The 15,291-nt window shown below is 35.2% G+C and overlaps 1 protein-coding gene across 8 annotated transcripts in view; it reads left to right on the top strand.

Annotated features, from left to right (window-relative positions):
• Nucleotides 1–15,291, top strand: part of CRPPA (CDP-L-ribitol pyrophosphorylase A) — a 283,342-nt gene that overhangs the window by 218,062 nt on the left and 49,989 nt on the right. The window lies entirely within an intron of this gene.

The raw sequence follows: 15,291 nt of genomic DNA, 5'->3' as shown, positions 1-15,291 counted from the left end.
TTTTCAATATCTTATTCTAAGTACTTTCTGAAGAAAAAACTACTTTTGATTTTATATTTACATGTGGGTTCCATCTGACAAAATGAGCATAGGAAGTCTAATTGGTGACTTCTCATATGTGGTTGTTTTATACATAGATTGCTGCTGTGGCATATATAGTCTTCTGTTGCTCTTCAGTGGCAAGAATATATGTTCGTGGCATTGATTTAGTTACTGGAACTGATGATGGCTGGAAATATTTTAGAAATGTAGCTCTTTTTCCCAGATGTCAAAAATCAAGTATCTTGGTTTAGTTCATAAGAAATTTAAATATGTTATGCTCCTAGTACTATTGCTAATTCGTTTACATAACTTAGATCATTTAATCTCTGTGTTTCTCCTTTATCATATGTAATCATAAATAAAACTTAGAGGCTTAATTAAAAATATCCAGATGGTTGGATTTTTCTTGGAAAGGCTTAGGTAAGACAAATAGAGAAGAATTTTGTGTCTTAATTTTAGGTAATAAAGAAAAGAGACTTATAAAATTACTCTAAAGAAAACTAGCTTCCAGGGTCTGCTGTATGTTAGATTTTCTTTATGTTCTGCTCTGTTTTCTATAAATAAAACTCTAGCACTGTTATAAAAAAAATAGGTTTTAATAATGATAGCTTTGTAATGCATCATAAGTTTTTCAATTAGTAAAATATCAGCTAGATTTAATAGACTGTGCAGAAGTAAGAGTATACACAAGTGTTTTTTGAATTGTTTTCAAGAAAAAAGTCTAAAGTAAAACAATTTCTTATAAATCTTTTAGTGTCAAATTAAAGTGAATGTCCCATTACTGGGATATCTGGTCAATTGAATGATTGCTTAATGGGAAGATAAATTGGATTTAGATCTCTACTCTGCAATTTACTAAGGGCAGGAGTAATTAAGAGGAGTTTTTAAGCCTGGAGCAGAGGGGAGCTGGGTTCATATCACTCAGACTTGAGTGCAAATTCTGCCTCAAATCCTCAAATGACTGGCTTAATCTCTCCATGCTCTTAGTTGCCTTATTTGAGAAAAAGAGTTTAATCACGAGAATGTACTAATGATTAAATAGGATAATGTGTATAAATATATTAACTAAGTGAGGCACCACAAAGTAAACATTATAACTATTAGTTGTGTGCTTTTGGGCAAAGCACCTAACTCTTTAAGCATAAATGTCTTCATTTATAAAATGAGGATAATACAACCTCACAGGACTGCTGTCATCAAAACACTGTATGACGTTATATTACAAAAGCATTTTGGAAATTGTCGAGAGGGAAATATCAAGGATGGTACCCATGTTTCTGGCTGGACCTTTGGTCTATAATGGGGTCCTTCACTGCAATCTTGAACACAAGGCAGGCAGCAGGCTCGAAGGAACAGGTGATGAGTTCCATTCTAGGCATGATGAATTTGAAACTGAAGCAAGTTTAGAGCATCACAACTCAACTGAAAGTCACACGTAAGGCACAAACTATCACTGGTCTTCTTAAACATAAGGTGATAAGAATTTCTGCCTTTATCATGTGCACACCTATTATGGATAAAATGTCATTTTGCCAGCTACCATGAATAAGTCACTTTTTCATATATCCATGGTACCTAAAATGTACATCTTTATTACTACTCTTTATTCCTTTGTTGAAGCAAATACCTTTATCTCCTTGTGAATGGCCTTTGGTCTGGCCATTGCTGTGTTCTGATTGGTTAATTGATATATGGTTTGAATGGTTCAGACAGCTCTGAGTGAATCACATTCTTAAAGTGAATATTACATGTAGTCTTCATTTTCATGTAATTTATTTCCTCTAAATAAATGGACTGATGTCTAGCATCATGAATTTATAGTTTCCCAAAACACAATTTTTCACCTGGAAAGGTTGAAATTACAATTATATTTAAGTTATGTATTATATTTAAACTGTATTTTTGTGAATGAAGTAGGAACATATTTTCCTTCAACTTGATCACCTTAATTTTGATCATATCTGGGCGTGGACTTGTTTGGTTTGTCTCATTTGAGACTCCCCGTTGACCAAAAGCTTTGCATATACAGACCTAGCCAGTCATGTGGTTGGCATTACTGTAAAGTCAGCTGAATTTAGGTAGAGATATCCAGTAGTCATGTATGAAAATCTAAAGTCCAGGAGGCTCTGTGGACAAGGCTGAATGTATGGACCTGAAGCTATGCAATAGTAAAGGTTTAACATAGTAGTGTTGAAAGCATCCCAAGGAAACTTGGAGGCCAAATTATTTCGTTCAAATCTTGGCTCTGCCACCAATTAGCATTGTGACCATAGACAGGTTGCTTAGACTTCTCTGAACTTAACTTTCTGTGTCTTTGAAATCAGAATAAAAATGCTACTTTCCTCATGGAGTTGTTGTGAGGATTAAATGTGTTAACATGTAAAATGCATGGTAAAATATAAGAGTAACAAAAATAGTGTCTGTTATTATTATTGTTAGCATTGGATGTAGGTGTTACCATTTTATAGGCAATTGAAGCCACAGATTTGATAGAGTGTTCCAGGGAGATGGAGAAGACTAAGAAGAAAGCCTAGGACAGAGTCCCAAGGCAGGTGACATGTAAGGGATGGGTTAAGGCGTGGGGACCTTCTGAAAGAGTAACTGTACAGATGAGTATGATATTGTGGAAACTAAGGTAAAAGGACATTTCAGTAGAAAAGAATTGGTTAACATTACTAAATACTAAAAAAAAAAGTACAAAAAAACCCCAAAACAGCGGGAAGACAGGTTGCTACATTTCATACCTCCGGGTGCCACCATTAGATTGTAACTGTAAATAGAACCCACTGTCCTATGTTTATATATTACAAACTGAATGGTGTGCTCAAAGTTGGTTACTGCAGGGGATTCTCTGGTTCTCAAAAGGTATCAAGTAAGTTAAGTATTTTAAAGCATTTGCTTTAAAATGTAGGAAAGTGGAAACCTTGACAAGAACTGTTACAATGTAATTTTTAGGAAGAAATCAAATGGCAGTAAATTAAAGTCTAAGTGAGAGCTGGGGAATTTAAGGACGATGATAACACCTGTGCAGAGGGAGCTGAAGAAGGCCTGGGCTACAGGAGGCTGGAAGGTTTTCATTGTTTTAAGATGGGAAACCATGCTGATGTTAAGGAGAAGTTAAGAAGATGGCAGCATGGGAGAGAGAGGGTGTCAGTAGCATAAGGACGTCTAAAGCAGTATGATAGAGAGCCCTGTTGAGCAGGGGCCCTCGAAGAGGAGGAGGGACACTGCTGGGTTGTAACAGAATGTGACGAGAAAGGATAAGTTCCTGTGCAGCTACTTTGTAACTTTAGTGGCAGCAAGTTGAGGGAGCTCCTGTCTGATGGCTAGCACTGTCTCTGAAATAAAGTGATGTAAATTTTAAGAAGAATAACATAAAAAGTCAATCTCCAAGTAGGAAGCCTTGTACCACTCGGTACTTTGGAGTAAACTTTCATAGTAATAGAGCCAGCCTTAGATCTATTCAGTAGGAGATACTTATTTAATAAAGAACAAAATATCATGCTTTAGCACTCTAAGTGAACCTTGTCAGCACCAAGACTAGGGGCAGTGAAGCTTCCGTGTGCTGGTATTGATAAGCATCCCCAAGGAGGCAGAAGTCTGCTTTACAAAAGGAGGCCAGCTTATTTAAAGCCATGAAAATAATGCGAGAAATGGTGCTGCAAAGCTGGTAATTCGATCTTTTTCATTGAATTTAAAATGATAGGGAAAAAGTATTCAGAAAGCACTTTTCTCTTCACCCATTTATTTATAGTACAAAAGATCTCAGTCTCTGAATACTTTCCTACAGAAAATCAATTTTTCTTAATAGACCTATTTTTTTCATGAATGCCCTTTGACGATAAAAATAGAGGATAAACTTTAGTACAGAGTTCATTTCTATAAAGAATATAAAAATATGTGTGATTGAGACAAACCAGAACTGTCTATCCTGAATGAAGTCAACTTGAAAATTAGCAGAAACTAGATTTTAAATAATTCTGCCTTGTATTTTTATTCACACTTCTGTCTTACAAGGAGCTAGGATCCCATTAATAATTAAATATTCCAGATGTAACAAAAGAAACTGGGAGTCTTCTTAGTTTTATTTAATTATTCAGAAGTTACACTCAAACTTCAAAAATTTTTAACATAACCCAACCATTTTTTGAAAACATCAACCTGGTGGAGTTTGCAACAGGTGGTTCTTTTTTAATACATTTGCATTCTCCTTGCTATAGGACCTCATAACAAGAAATTTTATCACATCCATTCTGTGTAAAAGTTGGTTTAACTTTGTCAGCAAATCACTTACAAATGTAGATGCAAAGTTTTTTATATCAGGTTTTATAAAATTTGCTATCTGAAGGCTTTATAGTTCAGAAGATGAGTTTCTTATTCTAAATATTAATATTTGATAGTTTAAAAGTTCTGCTTTGAGGATTTATTTAAATTGGATAAAAATATAATATGGTCAAGAATATACAAAGATTTGTAGTTTTCTAATGCTCAATACTGTATCAGTCAGGGTAAAGAATTAAATTGCTCTAACAAAGAGATCTCAAGATGCATTGGCTCAGACAAGCCAGAAGTTTATATCTTTCTTGGATAACAGTCCAGATAGATCATCCAAGTCTCTTAGGAGGGCTGTTTCATGCAGATAATGCTTCTGCCATTTTTAATGCGTAACTTCCAAAGTCTCTGGTTGCCACTACACTAAATAGAAGTGAGACGAAAAGAATAGAAGCCTTGGATCAAAGATTTCCTCTCAAGCAAGTCACATAGAAGATGCTCACATCGTTTTTGCCTGCACTTCATTAGCAATGAGGGATTAATTACATGGCCATACATGTACCAAAGGGAACTAGGAAATGCAATCCTCGGCCAGCAACCGTATCTCAGTCACACTTTACTATCATGGAGGAGTGGGGGAAAGTCTTCAGTGGACAGCTAACAGTGTCTGACACAGATACAAGTGAATGTATAAGGAGAAATTTACTGTTTTAAGAGCATCATCCTACTCATTAAGAGATTTTTGAAAAGCAAAATTTTGGATTGTCACGTTAATATTATGCCACTTACTCTGTGCCATTGTAGATACATGAACTTTGTGTAATGTGTTTTAAATATACAAAAAAAACAAAAACTTCTCAAAGGAGAGTAACAGTATAAAATTAGATTAAAAGCCATGTTATCTTTATAAAATGTTCACCTGTATGTGTTCCTGTTCTATTTTCCAGTTGCTTGAGCTATTTTTCTGAACTAACTGTTCATTTCTTTTATCAATTTATTCACAAATATGTATTGCCCCATACTGTGTTTGATATTGGATTTCCTACTACCTAGAAATTAAGAGTTCAAAAGGAGAATGTATACGGTGACAGTGATGTGTAATACATGAAATAGAGGGGTGGCAAAAAGGAGGAAGTGTTTCAGAGAGGGCCTCAAAGAATAGGTGATTCCTACTCTGAGGTGTAAGAATGAATAGAAATGTCTACATTTACGAAAAGGAAATCGGAGAGACAGTATAGGAAGAAAAAATACATTCAAGAGCATGGGGTTTGGGGAACTCCAAATTAGTTGATATACGTAGAGTGAAAGGCCCAGAAATATGGGGCAAAGTGTTCAGAAGGATGTCAGGTGCCATGCTGATAAGTCAGCATGACCCATTTGGTGATTCTAAACCTCTGGAGGGGATGCAACATCTGCAAATCAATCAACATGATACACCACATTAAAAAAATGAAAAATGAAAACCACATGATCATCTCAATAAATGCAGAGAAAGCATTTGACAAGATAGAGCATCCGTTTCTGATAAAAACTCTGAATAAAATGGATATAGAGGAAAGTGCATCAACATAATAAAGGCCACATGTGACAAACCCACATACTCAATGGAGAAAAACTGAAAGCTATCCCTCTAAGAACAGGAACCAGACAAGGATGCCTGCTTTCACCACTCTTATTTAACATAGTGTTGGAAGTCCCATCCAGAGCAATCAGGCAAGAAAAAGAAATAAAAGGGATCCAAATTGGAAAGGAAGAAGTGAAACTGTCACTATTTGCAGATGACATGATTTTATATGTAGAAAACCCTAAAGAATATACCAAAAAACTTTTAGAAATAATAAATGGATACAGTAAAGTTGCAGAATACAAAATCAACATACAAAAATCAGTTGCATTTCTATACACTAACAACAAAGAAGCAGAAAGAGAAATTAAGAATACAATCCCATTTTCGATTGTAACAAAAGGATTAAATACCTAGGAATAAGTTAAACCAAAGAGGAGAGAGACCTGTACACTGAAGACTATAACACATTGTTGAAAGAAGTTGAAAAAACACAAAGAAATGGAAAGATATTCTGTGCTTTTGGATTGGAAGAATTAACATAGTTAAAATGTCCATGCTTCCTAAAGCAATCTATAGATTCAACGCAATCCCTGTCAAAGTTCCAAAAACATTTTTCACAGTAGAACAAAGAATCCTAAAATTTATATGGAACAACAAAAGACCCCAAGTAGCAAAAGGAATGCTGAGAAAAAAGAACAAAGCTAGAGGTATCATACTCCCTGCTTTCAAAATATACTACAAAACCATAGTAACCAAAACAGCATGGTACTGGCGTAAAAACAGACAGACAAATCAATGGCACAGAATCTAGAGCCCAGAAATAAACCCACATATGTATGGACAGCTAATTTTCAACAAGGATGCCAACAATATACAATGAACAAAGGAAAGTCTCTTCAGTAAATGATGTTGGAAAAACTGGACAGCCACATCAAAAGAATGAAAGTAGACCATTCTCTTACACCATACACAAAAAGTAATTCAAAATGGATTAAAGACTTGAATGTAAGACCTGAAACCATCAAAATTCTAGAAGGACACATGTGCAGTATGCTCTTTGACATCAGTCTTAGCAGCATATTTTCAAGTACCATGTCTGACCAGGCAAGGGAAACAAAAGGAAAAATAAAGAAATGGGACTACATCAAACTAAAAAGCTTCCTCAAAGCAAAGGAAACCATCAACAAAATGAAAAGACAACTGAACAATTGGGAGAAGATATTTGCAAACCATCTATCTGATAAGAGGTTAATAGCCAAAATATTTGAAGAACTCGTACATCTCAACAGCAAAAAAACTGACAACCCAGTTAAAAAATGGGCAAAAGATCTGAACAGACATTTCTCCAAAGAAGATATACAGATGGCCAACAGGCACATGAAAAGATGTTCCACATCACTAATTATTAGGGAAATGCAAATCAAAACTACAATGAGATATCACCTCATGCCTGTCAGAATGGCTATAATTAACAAGACAAGAAATAACAAGTGTTAGAGAGGATGTAGAGAAAAGGGAACTCTCATACACTGCTGGTGGGAATGCAAACTGGTGCAGCCATTATGAAAAACAGTATGAAGATTCCTCACAAAATTAAGAATAGAACTACCAAATGATCTAGCTGTTCCACTACTGGGTATTTATGCAGAGAACATGAAAACATGAATGCATAAAGATATATGCACCCATAGGTTCATTGTGGAATTATTCACAATAGCCAAGACTTGGAAGCAACCTAGGTGCCCATCAAGGGACAAATGGATAAAGATGTCATATATTTACAAAATGAAATACTACTCAGCCATAAAAGATGATGAAACCTTGCCATTTGCAACAACATGGATGGACCTTAAGGGTATTATGCTAAGTGAACTAAGTCAGATGGAGAAAGTCAAATACCATATGATCTCAGTCATAAATGGAAGATAACCCCGACAAACAAACACATAGAGACAGAGATTGGATTATTGGTTACCAGAGGGGAAGAGGGGGAGGACAAAAGGGGTGATTAAGCACATGTGCCTGGTGATGGATGGTAATTAGTCTTTGGGTGGTGAACATGATGTAATCTACACAGAAATTGAAATATAATCATGTACACCTGAAATTTATGTAATGTTATAGACCATTGTTACCTCAATAAGAATAATTAATAAAAATAAATAAAAAATAAAACCTCTGGCGCAGGTGAATGTATTCCTGGGATTTATGTCACTGGAAAAGTCCTTGCAAATGGTATTCTAGAATATTTTCTCTTTTTTCTTAGCTTTTAAACATAGGACATATCATCATAAAAAAATAATCCAGCTGATTTATTAAGCTCAAAGTATGAAATTCAAATTACAGGGTATAGTAGTATTTTTTATCTGTTTCTCATTATGTGCTAGAATAAAAGTTCAGTCTACATTTTAATATGCACTGTGCTCTAAATCATTTTTTCTTAAGTAATAAATATACAGCTGTACAAATAGCATCCATCCTTTTTCAACGAGAGGAACAAAAACTTTTTTGCGTATAAAATGAATTTAAAGACTGTATGGGACAACTTTTGTTATACAAACTTTGCTAATACAGTGTTCCAAAATAAGTATTCTTCTTTATCTTAAACCTTGCAAAATGATAATGGATTATCATGTAACATTTTGAAAATTTTTCAGAAATCCAATTAAATTTCAGAGGAAGTTTGTAGTGAAGAGAGTCAAGCCGGAGAGTAATGTGATTACATTTATTTTGTAGAAAGATCCCTTTCAGAGCAGCTTGATGGGGGAATTGGAAAGAAATGGAGGTAGAAAGAGATGTGAGTAGAAGGAACGCAAAGCCAGATGAGAGGTGACTAGAGCTTGAGATTTGCTGGAATGATGGGGAGGAGAGCAGAAGGAGGATTCAAGAGACACCTACTTAGGGGTAAAATTGATAGGTCTTAGAAAGTGACAGGAGCAAAGGGGAGGGAGGAGCCTAGAATGACTCAGATTTCAGGCTTGCAGCCAGTGTAGATGATGGAGTAGAGGAGGTACTGAGAGAGGGATAAGCTAGAAGGGGGTGCTGAAACATATGTCTTGTTTTAGGAATTTCATTAATATTCTTTTATTAATATAATTACGACAATGTTCAGGATGACTTGGTTTTATCCTAATGGATACAGACGTTGCAGAATCATATTGTTTCCATATGAGAACCTTCTCTCAACTCTTAGATGTCCTTTGCTGTACTTTCTTTAACTCTAGTTGCTTGTCTTCCTCACCTCTGTCTCTGCAAATCAGAATGAAAAAAAAAAAGCATATGAATTTCATCTGTTGGCTCCTTAGGAAAAAAATAAAAGCAGCATTTGTGCTCTGAAAGATTTCCCTGTGCCTCAGAAAACACTAGACGTATTTCTTCTCTTTCTCAGAAGCTTCCTGTGACTTTCTTTGAAGTCTTTGTTATCAAAAGAATTAATTGTAAGAGTCTCTTCAGGGCATTAGATTTGGAGTAAAAAACCTTGTACCTCTTTACTGCTAACTTGCTGTGTTGTGTTAGGCAAAAGACATCACCTATTTGTAGCTTTATTTTGCTATTTGTAAAATTAAAGGATTGGATTAGATCTGAGTTTCTTAAATTGGGGCTGTTGACCTCATTTCAGGTGATCATGAGCTCCCTAAAATTATCTGTAAAATTTTGTGTCTATTGATGTAAGCACTTTCCTATAAGGTGTTCCACAGCTTTTATCAGATTCTTCTTATAGTTCCAAAAAAACGTTTAAAAAGAAAACAACAAGACTGTTATGATCATTTGACATGAGGACTGGATTTCTTGCCATAAAGCTTCCATCTTTTGATGGCAGTGAAAATATTCCACATGACGTAGTGTGGAATTTTCTTAGATGTAGACCTATCATTTTACGAATTCATTCATAAGTCATGCTGTGTCTTTTAGTGCCTCTGTGATCTTCTAAGATGCCATCAATAAAATCCTAGCATCTGGTCCCTGAGGGAGAGGATGGAGTGGGAGAATCAGGTGAAGTTGCAGAGGTCCCTAGATGGACGGTTCTGTGTGTGGTCAAAACTTCTGCCACCTGACTCTCAAGACTAGGAGCATATTTAGACTTTCTTCCCTTAACTCATGTAAGCCACAAGAAGCAATGTTAAAGCCTTGGCACAGCCCTTTGAAAAAGCTGCTGATATCTGTCCCAGACACAGAAATTGGCTGCCAAGTACAAGTGTGGACAAAACTGGCCAAAAGCTTGTCTAACTCAGACAGAGCAGTGACAGTTACTGAGATAAAGCAAGTGAGAGAAAATGAGGATGAGTGTTGACCCTGGAGCTATTTGTAAGTCTGAATCTTGGCCAGTGCTCCCATAAACTAACCCAAACACACTTCTTAAATTCCAGATAGCATAATTATATAGTGATTACTTTTTGCTTCTTAATAACTCAGTTAGAATACAAGGTTTAGCTCCGTTTGTGTTTGCTTAGTTAATTTATAAAGAATGGTTTTGTCTTTAAGAAATTTATATTGACCTTAATCATACTTATTTATGCTGTCTCCTCCCCTTGACTTCCCCTTATATCCCTACCATATCCTGGAGAGTGTTGCTTCTCAAACTAACTGAGGTTAAAACCTATTTTTGTTTGTTTTATTAAATTGTAATTTCCCTCAACCTATCATTGTGTTTCTACTGTACATGCCTAATAAGCAGCTTGTCATGTGACTCACCACATTAAACTCAGCAATATCTGAACTGGTCTATTATAGCCTGTTCATTGAGGTGAGTTCACTGATCCCTTGCTTGGATATTGCAGAAATATGATTTGCAAGAATTTTTGTACCATTAAGAGGAGAGGACGATTGACATATATAGAATATGTATGATAGCAATAGCTGGCCCATGGTTTGTTAGAAAAGCTAGATAGAACAATGCACACAGAGCAGCAGTGCATTAGTATTCAAGTGCCATAACATCATTTTTCAAATTTTTAAAATAAGAATCACTGGTAAAATATTAATATATAAAAGCATTAATCAAAGAGAACTATATTAAAAAGAGTTTTATGTTTGGTTATAAAGTCTCAAGAACAAGAAAATCTCAAATGTAATCTCCAGTTCAAATCTGGGTAATAAGTCTAAGGAATTAATTTATCCGTGATTATTTATATGTATAATATTCAGGTATGTGTTTTTACTCTCACCCTTCTATAACAGAAGTTTAATCTTGTCACTATAAGTATTTAGACATGATATACTCTTTATAAGCATTCCTTCTCATTCAACATATAATTCATGTGGGGAATCAAGCCTATAAACCTTAAGCAGTGCTCAATAAATGTGTTTATATTAAATTCCTGGAAATAAAGAACTTGAGTTCTGTTTTTGTTTGGTTTTCGCTCACCCCATCACAGGTAGTGGGAGGCAGGCCACTACCCCTGCTAAGATCAAGTTGTTTACCGCTACTTAGTAGACTGCTTGAGCATACTAAATCACTGAGAGCCACATGCCCTTCAATTTCAAACAGTTTACTATATGAAAGGCTTTCCAGATACAATTGTTTCAAATACAAATCTATAATTATAGTGTTGAGTGGTTAAATGTCTATACTACATAAAACACAGATCAAAATGGCGTTATGTTACTGGGAGTAAAATACGGCACTTAAAGAAATTGTTTATCTTGATATTTAATTCCAGCAGTTGCTACTCATTCTGCGTAAAATTTACCACAGTGGGGGAAATTGGAAAGTTCAAGACTGGGGGGAGATAGTGTTACTTAAAATAAAAATATTAATTAGTATGTAGTGAACACAATTTATTTTTCTAAAGAAAAATTACTTAACCTTCTAGAAGTTCAGGTCCCTCCTCTCTAAAATGGGCATCATAATTTCAATGACATGAGACTATTTTAGATACAACTAAATTAATGTGAAGCATCTTGAAGAATACTTGCGTGCTACCTATGATGTATTGAACAAATTAGGTTCTTTTGTGTGAGAAAAGTTTAAGAAATATGATTTGGTAGGTATTTATGTGTATGCATTCTATTTACCTGCAGATTGCTTTGCTTTATGCAGTAAACACTTTCTGAAAGTTGGCTAAATCAAGTTTTTGAATTAAAAAAATGATAGTAAATTATTTATACCAGTAGTCTTTCTGTAAAGGATCAGATTGTAAATAGTTTAGATTTCACAGGCCCTGCATAGTCTCTATCTCATATTCTTATTTTTTTCATTATTTTCAACCCTTCAAAAATATAAAAAGTATTCTTAGTTTATGGATTAAACAAAAATAGGCCACAGAGCAAGATTTGACTCACTGATGGTAGTTTGCTAACCCCTGACTTATATTGATATTATAAATAATAGTTTAAATGCCTCACAAGTAATTTATATATAAAGAAATTACAAGAGGAAATTATCAATGAATCTTTCTGATAGGCTAATAGATCTTTAATTCTTATTCTATTGAATAACCCCAAATTTGCATTGTTCGTTTTTCTTAAAGCTAAACATAAATAAAAGTCAGGCAAGCTGCCAGCGAAGTACTCCTTTGCCCTAAAAGCTGGAATTCTAAATATGTAAAATCCAAAATGTCGATTATTTTGATAATTGAGGCAATCACAATTAAATGCACCATAATATATACAGAGTAGACTTTGTGCTGACATACAATATTGGTTTTGTTTCTTTCTAAAAATGCATTGAACTTCCTAAAAAGCATATGTTAGTTAGAAACTAAAAAATCATTTAAGATAGTATTTCTGCAGATATTTTGAAGAAAACTTTATGTATAACAGGATTTTTTGAGTTAGTAATAGTATTGCTGCACAAATAAAAATTAAACTCTTGGAGGTCAAAATGCTGGCTATTTTTCCTGTGCACCTACTGTATTAGGTATGTGTGTCTATATATACATTTAAATATGTAAAAAACTATATATTTTAAAATATGATTTTTTATATATTCCTTCAAAAATCTATCTGAAATATGTGTAGGTTATTAAGCAAAGAAAAAGGACGCTGAGCACTCCCAAGTTGGGTTTTAATGGGTTTAAGTTAATGGTTTCAGGCAATGGTTTCAGTTTTTTTGAAGTTCCTTTTTCTAATATTTGTTATGAACCAAAATATTCCCTGCTTTGGAAGAGACAACAAATTAACAAATATATGATTTACTATATTTGGCTCATCCAGGCATTAAGAGATACAAAACCCACCTCACTTACATTGTCTTACTGTACCATTTCTGTACTGCTGGGTGTTTTTAACAGTTCTAAGAAAGCAACTATTTCTTGATTGTTTTTTATTAGTGACTGGAAGATGGCACTCTCGGCATTTCCTTACAGCACGTGGTGCTCACTCAGAAAATAATGCTGACTCACAACCTTTACTCTTACTCATAGTTTTTCTCTTTTGTGCTGGTGGTGTTCTTTTAACTCTAAAAATGGCAGAATAGAATGCACTTCCTTTTCTATACAAGATTTTTAATGTGAGATGGAAAGAGTCCTTAAAAAGCCTTGGTTCAGGGGCTGGCCCTGTGGCCTGGTGGTTAAGTTCAGCATGCTCTTCTTCCACAGCCTGGGTTTGCAGATTTGGATCCTGGGCATGGACCCACACCACTTGTCAGCCATGCTGTGGTGGTGACCCACATATAAAATAGAGGAAGATTGGCACAGATGTTAGCTCAAGGCTAATCTTCCTCAAGCAAAAAAAGAGGAAAATTGACAAGAGATTTTAGCTCAGGGCTAGTCTTCCTGGGGGGAGGTGGTGGTGGGGGGGTGTGATTCATACTTCCAGAGTGTGTCAAGGGCTTCATTCAGGTTGAAAACATTTAGCATCCTCAACAATGGTGATTACAGAGTCCCCTCTCCACCAGTGTCAGGATGCTCTCTTAAAGTGTAAACAGATTCCACCACTGATCTGCTCAAACCCCCTTACAATGGCTATCCCACATACCTGAGCAAAAGCCCTCTATGACCTGGCTCCTGTCAGCCTCCTCATGCTCCTCACTCTGTTTCATCGGTACTCTTGCTCCTGGCACTCAGCTACGTTGACCTTCTTTCCTGCAACATGCCAGGCTCATTGCCACCTCAGGGCCTTCGCACAAGCTGTCTCCTTTGCATAGAAGGTTCTTCCTCAACCTTTTGTGCTGCTGGATTCTTCTTGTCATTCAGATCACAGTTTAAACAACACAGAGATTTTCCCAACTGCCTGATCTAAAGTAACCGTACCTGACACGACCTGGCTATTTGTCTGTCTGCTCTCCCCCACTAGAACCTCAAAGGGCAGAGGCTAATCACCAGAATCACTTCAACATCCTCCACTGAATAACTATTCTGTTAATCTTGATAATATCCTCCTTAATAAGACAGAGAGGTTGTTGTTTTAATAGTTAAAATAAATTTTTAAAATTCTAAAGTAAAAAGTAAGTTGCTGATTATCCTAAACTGAAGGAAAATAGTTTTAATAGTTTAATAGTTTTCTATTAAGTAATCCTAGTTTCCTAAATATTTCATTGAAATTGTGTAGTACAGGATTTTTTGATAAATGTGCTGTCATTAAAAAAGTCTTTTTGCTTATTTAGATAAAATATTCAAATAGAAGAGTAAAAGATTTTATGTAATTACGGCACAAAACACTCTATCAAATAGAGAGTACCAGTTTTATTGTATGTAGAATGTCCCAATGAAGTACAATGAGCATCTATTAATACTTAATGTTTCTATTTAGAAGGCTAAATGATTATATAGATGTAGTTAGAGCTTAGCTGTAATTTTTGTGGATCAATTTGCTGGTATCCTTAGGAACTATTTTAGTGTATAGGGATACCATGTATTATCTTTTTAAATATAAATGTTGTTATGCTTGAATGCTAAATTTTGAAGAAATGGAGAATACTAGATAAGGGCCTTGATTTCCTCAATACTGAACACACTACCTGTACCTATAGTGATGTGATGTTTATTATCACAGTTTCTAAGACCTTAATGAGAAATCACGGGCAATGACAAGAAGAGGACATTTGCATGTTTCCTGTGAATTTCCTGCAAAGTGCTGTTTTAGATATTGCATTTTGTAATACTATCATAGACTAGGTCTGTCTTTCCGTGCTGTGGCAGGATAGAATGCAAATGTTTCAACTTCTTCACCATTTAAGTCCTTTACATTATGTGTGGCCTTGACCAGGAAGAGCCAAACCTGGCCACTCATAGCTTCTCTGGAAAGCATTTAAAAATAGACATTCCTAGGATCCGTCCCAGGTGAATCCAAGTCAATTCAGTTCCCTCCAAATCACCAATGACTTGGTTCTTGGTGGCTTGGTGAAACAAACCATATGTAGATCTAATTATTTTTAATTCCATGTTTGTTCTTCTAAAATCTGGTTTCATTGTGACTATATGAAGTTATGATTTGAGTCTGCTATTGATTTTCCTTTGTCTACAGTAATG

This window comes from Equus quagga, chromosome 8, assembly GCF_021613505.1.
Source record: "Equus quagga isolate Etosha38 chromosome 8, UCLA_HA_Equagga_1.0, whole genome shotgun sequence".
In the NCBI taxonomy this organism is placed as follows: Eukaryota; Metazoa; Chordata; class Mammalia; order Perissodactyla; family Equidae; genus Equus; species Equus quagga.
The sequence above is the reverse complement of the archived record's forward strand: the minus strand, read 5'-3'. Positions and strand labels throughout refer to the sequence as shown.